Here is a 9,981-nt window from a genome sequence, read left to right on the forward strand (position 1 = left end):
ATTTAATTTTGACGGGCCTTGAGGGGAGCATCAAATATATTGTCCACAAAAGAATCATATTGGCCCGAGTCTTTACACGAGGGCAATATGGTTCTTTTATGGGCAATATATTTGATGTTTCCCGAAAGAAGAGCAAGTCAATATTTTCATTATTATCCAAATGAGACATCTAGAGCAAAAATCGTGAAAATTTAGATATTTTACCTTTTAAGAAATCAATGTGATTCTTTTTTTTTCATGTTGATCAGACTGTGCTTGTAAGCTAAACCATTGTGACGTATTTGAAATGTTGCAGCTTCCATCTTTATTGACATTTACCGTGTTTACACTTGATCGGCTTTTGGTTCAGAGCCAAAAGCCGATGCAGAATCGGCTTTTGGTTTATCTTGCACTGTGTTTACACGCTGCTACAGCTCGCGGTTCAGAACCGCGAGCCGATGCAAAAACCTGAAATGATACGCACACCAACAATATACGTCATAATAAAGACAACACTGGATCCGTGCGCCCACAATTACGTCACAATGGTAAAGTAAATGAAATGCGAACCAATTGCCGATGCAGAATCGGTCTTTTGTTTACACGTAGTAAAAAAGCCGATTCTGCATCGGCTCTAGGGGATTCTAAAACCTACTTCTACTGTTCTGCTCTTTCCACAGCTGTGAACATTGCTGATTCAGCATCTACTGGATAAAGACAAACGGTACAAGAACCCATCTATGTTCACAGCTTTTGTGTTCAAACCTGCCTGGCTACCACCATGCCTACCGTATCCTGTCCAATTCCAGGCTGCGACTACGCCACGCCGGATCTGGATGCCTCTATTGTTGCTGCCCGGCATACGACCCACTCCACAATTCATGCCTCTGCTGGGACAGGGTCTGCTGCCAAGATAGAGAAGGTCAAGAGGCCCACCATAGTTGCAGCCGGTACAGGCGAGGACTGGGCTTACTTCACTTCTCGATGGTCCGATTATGTGGAGGCTACCAAGATTTCTGGCAAGGACAAGGTCGTGCAACTCCTTGAATGCTGCGATGAGCCTCTTCGCAAGGACCTTACAACATCCTCTGGCGTCAGCCTCACAACCAAGTCTGAAGCAGAGGTGCTGGCGGCAATCAAGAGGCTCGCTGTGCGTGAGGAAAACACCATGGTAGCTCGAGTGGCGCTACATAACATGCGCCAGGACCGGGATTAGACAATCCGCAGCTTCGGGGCCCGCTTACGTGGTCAAGCAGGGATCTGTAAGTTCATCATTAAGTGCCCTGGTTGCTCTATGGATGTCAACTACACTGATGAGATACTGCGGGATGCCCTGACAAGGGGAATCGCTGACCCCGAGATTAAGCTCGACCTCTTGGGGGACAAGAACCAGACCATGGACTTAGAAGATGTCTTCCAGTTCATCGAGGCGAAGGAGGCTGGCAAGCGTTCTGCTTCATCCCTCCTGGACTCTCACGTCGTGAACTCCGCTAGCAGCTCATATCGGAAAACCAAGCAAATGCACCTCAAGTAAGGCCAAGACTTGTGTAACTACTGTGGCAAGAAGGGACATGGACGGGGTGCCCCTGCTCGCGTCCGTAAGACACAATGTGATGCCTATGGACACAAATGCAGGCACTGTGATAGATTCCACCACATGGAGGACGTATGCCGATGCAGGGACAAACCAAAACGTCTCCCTCCGGTGACACCTGAGGGACAGGAGAATGCTCTATTTGACTCCTTTTGCCCTGTTCATGGCTATGATCACTCCTGCGGAGGCCATGGCATTCCCCTTGATCATCACGTTTATGATAGCCTTAACCAAGCATGGATCAGAAGGAAGTCTTCCCCGCAACCCTTTGTAGATGTGACTGCTCTGGTTGTCCCTGATGACTACGAAGCTCTTGGATTTCGACTCTCCTCCCCTACAATGCCTCAATCTACCCCTGCAATGGCTGACACTGTGTGCCAGAGCTGCTTGGCCGGCATGAAGATAGTTCGCCGCCTTGGATTACGTCAACGGGACCTCATCCCTGTCAGTATGAAGATGCGAACTGCCACTAAAGGTGGCGTCATGATTCTTGGGGCCATTCCATTGTGTCTGTCTGGCACGGGTGCCCGAGGCCGTACCGTCTGGACGAGACAGCTTACCTACGTCACAGACAGTTCTGGGGCCCATTTCATAAAGAGTTGCTATCATTGCAAGTTGCTATGATAGCAACTCTGGTAGAATAGCAGCTCTTGCTTGCTATGCTAGCAACTTGCTATGCTAGCAACTATGCATTTCATAAAAGCACATTCGCCGCTGGAAAGTCAGCTTGACTTTCCTGCGAATTATTTGAATAGTCATGTACGAGGCTGATTAGGGGGAAATCCCCTTTCTCTCCAGTTTTTTGTTTTCGATTCAAGTCATAGGTTTAGGTAGAAAGTACTGGCGGATCCGGGGGGGGGGGGGCACAGCCGGCCCGTGCCCCCCCCCCCCCACCTTTGAGAAGCAAAATTAGAAGAAACTAAATTGAAGGAGAATATATATTTTTTTTTGCTTATTAATTTTTTGGGAGCGAAATTGTTATTTAGCAGCTGCAAACATGGTCTGCAGCATAAGACTAGCCGTTGATACAGAGTGATGGCTCTATGGTGATGCCTGGCTTGCAATTCTAGAAGAGAGTAAGAAGAAAATACGAATTTTTCCTGGGATGGCATAGCATTGTTCTCCATTGTGTAAGTTTTGAAAGAATTCATGTAATTTAGCCCTATGCCAGGGAAAAAATATTTTTTTTAGAAGTGAAAATGTATCATTATTGCCGGTCGAAATTTCACCTTCAACAAAGTTTCTACTGTACTATTTTTATCCCAGTCACACACTTGACTATTTGTGTCGGTAATGCAAGGTTGTATCAACAACAAGGCAGGCGCAGGCCACTGCTGGTGCAGTGCTCTTAAAAATCACCCTGAAGCAAGTAAATTTGTAGGCTCTAATGATGCATGAAACATCGAAAATGACCTTAAAAGATTATTTTTGTTCATAATGGAAATATTTTTAAATAATCGGTTTCAACGGCAAATAACCATTCAGTAAACTAAATGGATCCAACAATGGCCACAACTTTTTTTTTTAGAAAGTCAGAAACAGAAAAAAAAAGATTTTATCATTTTTTATGGCCTAGGACTTTTTAAATTTAGGCCTTAAATTAAACACTTCCACATAAATAGATCTACCTTCCTCTATTTTTTCCTACAAGAAAAAAAATCCTCTCCATTTGTTTTTTTTTTCTAAACTCTGTCTATAACCTTCCCTTTTTTCCTTGGCCTGCCCTGGGATAAACTGAAAAATTCACTGTTTCGGAGGAATTGTTAAACATTTTTTTTTGGTAGGTAGGGCAAAAAAAAGAAACTGCATTTCTACTAGAAAGCATTACCTTAATATATTCTTTATTAGCATTATTATCACAGAAATTGATCTTAATATCCGTTCTCTTGTAAGAGCCCTTTGGCCTTGGGCATGGCTGAGCACAATGTACGCCATTCTTAACAATGAAAAACCCTTTCAGTGTCAACTTGACGCTCCCCTATGACCAGCGTCAAATATGTAACCCTATTTGACGCTCCAGTAACCATACTTGGCGCTCCAGTAAAAAGTTGACTCTCCTGCTGGAGCGTCAACTTTTTATGAAATGCGCTGCAGCGTCAAATATTAAATTTGACGCTGCAAGTGAAAATTTGACGCTGTTTTGGGACTTGACGCTGACGCTGTACCTTTATGAAATGGGCCCCTGATCAGCTCTTCCTCAGCCGGGAAGCCTGTGTTGGCCTTGGAATCATCTCAGATAGTTTCCCACAACTGGGTGCGACACGAGACCCGCCCCTTTCGGGCACGGCTGCAGTCCTTGAGGGGCCTCATACAAGACGTGCCTGCCACTCTACTCAACGTAGATTGCCCCCACCGCCTCCCACCTCACTACCTTTCCAAGCAACTGAGGACAACCGTGCCAAGCTCCAGCAATACCTCCTTGATTATTACAAGAGTAGTACGTTCAACACTTGCGAACACCAACCACTGCCCCTGATGGATGGCCCTCCCATTAAACTGATGATGGACCCCGATGCAGAGCCTATCGCACATCACACCCCCGTGCCTGTACCACTCCACTGGCAGGATGCAGTCAAGGCTGGGTTTGATCACGATGTTCAGCTGGGTGTGCTTGAACCTGTACCTGTTGGTGAGCCTGTCACTTGGTGCCATAGGATGGTTGTGTGCGCCAAGAAGAATGGCAAACCGAGAAGGACTGTCGACTTCCAGGCCCTCAATGCTCATGCAACCCGCGAGACACACCACACTCAATCCCCTTTTCTCCAAGCCAGGTCAGTTCCACACGGCAAGAAGAAGACTGTCTGTGATGCTTGGAATGGCTACCGCAGTGTACCCATCTGCCAGGAAGATCGCCATCTCACAACATTCATCACACCCTGGGGTAGATACCGCTACAAAACCGCGCCTCAGGGATACATCGCTTCTGGTGACGGTTACACCAGGCGATACGACGAGATTGTATCAGCCATCCCATGCAAGACAAAGTGTTTTGATGACGTCTTACTTCTGGCGGACACATTAGCTGACAGCTTCTTCCAAGCAGTCGAATGGCTAGACATCTGTGGTAGGAAAGGGATCATCCTCAACCCTACCAAATTCACACTTGGCGCAGATGTTGTCGAATTCGCAGGATTCGAAATCACTACTGACAGTGTCCGGCCATGCCAGAAATACCTGCAGGCGATCCTTGATTTCCCAGCACCGTCTAATATCACTGATGTGCGGTCATGGTTTGGGCTTGTCAACCAAGTATCGTATGCCTTCAGCATGACAGAGAAGATGTCACCACTTCGTCAGGAGCCCAGTACGCCATTCGTGTTGACTACTGCCCACCAGCGTGCCTTTGAAGACTCCAAGGCTGTTATTGCCGGCGAGATCGAAGATGGCGTTAAGATATTTGACCCCAGCAAGCCGACCTGCCTGGCAACGGACTGGTCTAAGGATGGCATTGGCTTTTGGCTTCTGCAGAAACACCGCACCTGCGATGGCACTATCCCCTTCTGCTGTGTCACAGGTTGGAAGGTAACACTTGTAGGGAGTCGGTTTACTCATGCTGCTGAATCCCGCTACGCCCCAGTGGAAGGTGAGGCACTAGCAGTAGCGGACGCCCTTGACAAGGCACGATACTTCGTCTTAGGATGCGAGGATCTCATCATTGCCGTGGACCACAAGCCACTACTCAAGATTTTCGGCGATAGGGCCTTGGAGGGGATCCCTAATCCCCGCTTGAGGAATGTAAAGGAGAAGACACTGCGGTACAAGTTCAGAATGTTCCATGTCCCTGGCGTCCATCACCGAGCTACAGATTGCCTCTCTCGCCACCCTACAGGCAAGGCAGTGAAATTGCACCTCCCAGATGACGTAGCCATGGTTGGTGTAATGCCCCTGTCATTTCTGCACTCACCGACGCTAATGGGGGGCCTTCGGACCTCGGACCCTTACACTGATTCTGTTGAAGTCTGCACACTATCCTCTGCCATGTGTGCCTCGGACTCTATTCACCTCAAATCGGTTACATGGGATAGAGTACGTTCTGCGACAGCGAGTGATGACAACAGGAAAACCCTCCTTGAACTCATCGAGTCTGGCTTGCCTGCGCATCGCCATGCATTTCCCCACCCACTGCGTGAATACTTCCAGTTTCGCGATGGACTTTCTTCGGTTGATGGAGCTATCCTCTTCAATGATCGTGTACTCATTCCTCCTTCCCTCCGGGATGAAATCTTGACCCACCTGCATGCTGCTCACCAAGGGGTTACCTCGATGACTGCTCGTGCTGACGCTTCTGTCTTCTGGCCTGGCATCACCCCCGCGATCAGAGCCCTACGTGCAGGATGCACTCAGTGTAACCGGATAGCCCCATCCAATCCCAGTGCACCGCCGGCTCCCCTGATCTCGCCGGCCTTTCCCTTTCAGTGTATCTGTGCAGACTATTTTCATTACAAAGGATGCAACTATTTGGTCATAGTGGACAGGTACTCGAACTGGCCAATCGTCGAACGGTCTGCACAGGGGGCGAATGGACTCATGCGTATCTCTTTTTACGCATCTTCAGATGCCCGGATGTGAGACCTGGGGCCCGTTGCAGAAAGAGTTGCGTTTAAACGCAAGTCAAAAAATCAATCGCAAGTCCAAAATGCGCGCTGTTGATTGGTTGAAAATGAAGTTGCGCTTGATTTTTAGAGATGCGTTTGATTGCAACCAACGAACGTAGAGGGCAGCAACACACAAGCGTGTTGCTCTGAGGGAGGTCAACTCGATACGCGCATGCAGCTGAGCTGTGCGCATATTTTATTGTTCATGCCAACGAAATCAAATGCCGATCCAATACAATATCAAAAAACGAATATGAAAGAATATGACTACAACAATATCAAAGATAACATTAAAAAATATGTTGAGGAATATACATACATATAAAAACATACTTTGATATTTAAAACTTTACAATATAAGTTTCAGGAAACTAAAATCATTACCAAATCGGTGATTGTTGTTATCAGCGATTTCACCAGACGGCTGTATTAGGTGATTTTGTGACCACTCGCAAAGCATTTCGGGATTGAATATAACCACCTTATTTTCTCTGAGCTCTTTGCTGAACCCATCATCACTCTATGCTTAAGCTACATTATGCTCCGTCGTCTGCTTAGATCTCAACCCCTAGTCTAGCACTGGTACTTGTTCTGCTAGGCGTCGATCAGCATTTATCTGCAGCCCATAGGCCGTGACTCATTTATTTATTAGAACCGGCAGCATGCAGTGCCAATGGGTATTAAACAAACTTATTCACGTATATCTATCAGTAGTATTTCATTTCTTTTCACCATTTTCCCAAAAACTTATAAATTTAGAAATACATTCCAATCAGTAATAAGTGAAGTCTACATCTAACTTAGATCTTGATCATGTTGATCGATAGACCCAAAGCTTCAGTCTCTGTATTTTGGTTGTTCTGCTGAACTGCGCTGGCTCACTCTCACCGATGGAGATTATAGTAATATGTCAGAAACTGTTGAATAAATCCCCAGAAACGACGGTTATTCCTGTCTAGTTGATCGATAGACCCAAGTCTAAAGATCTAACTTTATTAGTCTAACTAGACAAATGCTTTGACCAGTCTCGATCTGTTAAGATGTTGTTTCACACTGGATATCTAACTCTAAGTAGATCTAGAATAGATCTAGCACGACTTGTTGGTATTAGATAGTCTATGCAAAAAAAATAAAATAATAATAATAAACTCAAAACAGACGGATTTCACCCTGTCATATTATAGGACGCCTAAACCTAGACCATTTGAGGGTTGGTCCATGCTTGCAAGCTAACTTTGGTTCAATTAAGGCCAGCCTGCATGGGCTAGCCGCTAGGAGGTTATGATTTTTTTAGTCCGTTAAATGCCTACAGGGTAAATTCCTTGAGTCTAACTGTTAGACCTAGGAGATTATATGGTTGACAAGTTACCGTTAGGCCTTAGCGTTAGACATGAAATCCTTGAAATTCACTTTAGAAAATGCATATAAAATCACGACGAGCTCAGTCACTTTGTTCTTTCGCTTTCGAAATTTCTCAAACAAAAATTACGCGTTCTGCCGGCCAAGCACAGGCCAGGACCAGGAAAATTAACCAATTGCAATATGGCAAACAAATTATGTAAAAGTCTTTAAACATTGATTGCAGATAATCAATGGTCAAATTAAGATATGGATGCTGTCTATCAAATCAACTTTCTGCCCAAAATCAGAAATTAAGATGGTCTAATCTAGCCCCCATCCCTAGTCCAGGCCTACCCTAACTTTAAGTTACTGGGTTAGGTCTAACGCAAAACGATGATGGCACTCTGCCAAACGATGTAACATTGCAATCAGTTTCCATCAATTGGCTTATTTTTCTTAGAAATTATTGAAGAAAACCAGGGAAAATGTGGATAGGTGGCCGTTTATTTAAGCTTTAATTTGGCTTTGGAAGTTTGGTTGCTCAATCGACCTTCGACGCAACGCAGCCTGGCTGTGCAGCTGCAGCGCAGCGCGCAGCCAATGCAATGCATCCGGTGCATGGGTTTTTTTTTCGCCGTCCATAGTCTCGGACTCGAAGTTGAAATTTAGACCTGGATTTCGGGGAAACAGCGCCTTTATTTCAGATTTATAGATTTAAAAGTCGAATGAAATTAAAAATTTAAAATCTAACCTTGAACAATCATCGTTGATAAACATCAGCCCTGAAGCCATTGCACTTCAAATCAGACTAGGCAAATTAGACGTCATTGTCTATGTTGCTAGAAGATCTATGACGAGTCGCCTGAAGCCCCAGCGCATCATCAACGTCACTAGCTAGCTGCGCGACCGGCCCAGACTCGGCGCACCCAGGCCAGAAAAATGACCTCGATTATTACGGTGGTTGTCTATGCATTTATTAGTGGTGCAGCGAAATTCAGCAGAAGAAAATAAGAGATAAGAGGTATCCTCGTCATAGACTTAATATTCCAAAATGAGGAAAAACTGTCAAAATCATGATAATTCAAGCTAAATATTTTCTTTAAATATCAAAGTAATATTTTTAATATTTATAGCCAGAATCACCGATCTAATAATTGTTCCTTAAAAAATATTTGAAATTAACAAATGAAAAAAAATCAACTCGACAAATTTCCCAAAACCCCACCTTATTTTTAGAGTGGTCACAAAATTCGAGCGGAGTTGACCTTCCTTAGAGCAACACGCTTGTGTGTTGCTGCCCTCTACGTTCGTTGATTGCAACTCTTTCTGCAACGGGCCCCACGGAAAATACAAAGGTATATTTTGCGTCGTCTCTCCATGCAAAGTCAGTACGTGCTGAAAGACTGAGGAAAATACAAATAATATACCTATCCCTTCCCGATTTTAAATTCTAGGGCAATACGGTTTTGTAAATGACCTGCTCAGATGCCTGAGACTTGTCATAATACACATTATTACCTATACAAGGCATTTTAGCAGATAAATAAAAGTCATATTTCGCTCGCTACTTTTAATCCGAGACCAACGAGGGGAACATTTGCCATGTTGCACTCCCAGGGCTTTGCCCATAGGGATCCTGTGCAAAATAGAGGGCAATTTTGGCCATATTTCTGCTAATGCGCATGCGCAGTAGGAGCCAATTTTTATCGCTAATTTTAGTATTTCAGAAATCTGGCTGGAACCAGTTTATGAAACAAAGTACAACGCATTGTAGACAATGACAATGATTTTATAATACCCATGTCACCCTAATTTGGGTATTGGGGACACTACCATAGAACATACAGTAAGATATTCAAAATCATTTCAATTATATTTACAAAGTATTTACAAATATATACAATCACATATTTACAGAGTAATGGAATAAATACTACATGAAATTACTTTGGAGACGTAACGGTCAGTGAAAGGAATGATGTGTCTCTAAATCGATTGGTGAGAGAAGGGGAAAAGACAAAAAAGAAAAAGAAGAAAAGAAAGAAGGAAAAACAAAAGGGGAAGAGAAAAAAGAAAAGAACAAAAAGATAAATGATGGTAATAACAATAACAATAATGTTAAAAGAAACAATACTAACAACAATGATAATAAATGATAATATACAGTATATAGATAAATAGACGAATGAATGCGTGTTATAGGATTGAAAAAGTTGGAACTGCAATGCAAAGGCACCGATATGTGAATAAAAAGTGAATATATAATTCTAATATATATTTGACTTTGGCATAAAAATTGATACAAAAATATTTTAAAAAATTATAGAGAATTAAGACTTATTTTCCCTTTATTGTTTATTTACATATATACATGAACGTGTTTTCAAAAAGAAAATGTTAACATAAATATTTTATTTATTTATTTATTAAACTTATCCATTATAATGCTGCAAAATTTTGATAAATTTATTA

The sequence above is a fragment of the Lytechinus pictus genome, chromosome 17 (assembly GCF_037042905.1).
Source record: "Lytechinus pictus isolate F3 Inbred chromosome 17, Lp3.0, whole genome shotgun sequence".
In the NCBI taxonomy this organism is placed as follows: Eukaryota; Metazoa; Echinodermata; class Echinoidea; order Temnopleuroida; family Toxopneustidae; genus Lytechinus; species Lytechinus pictus.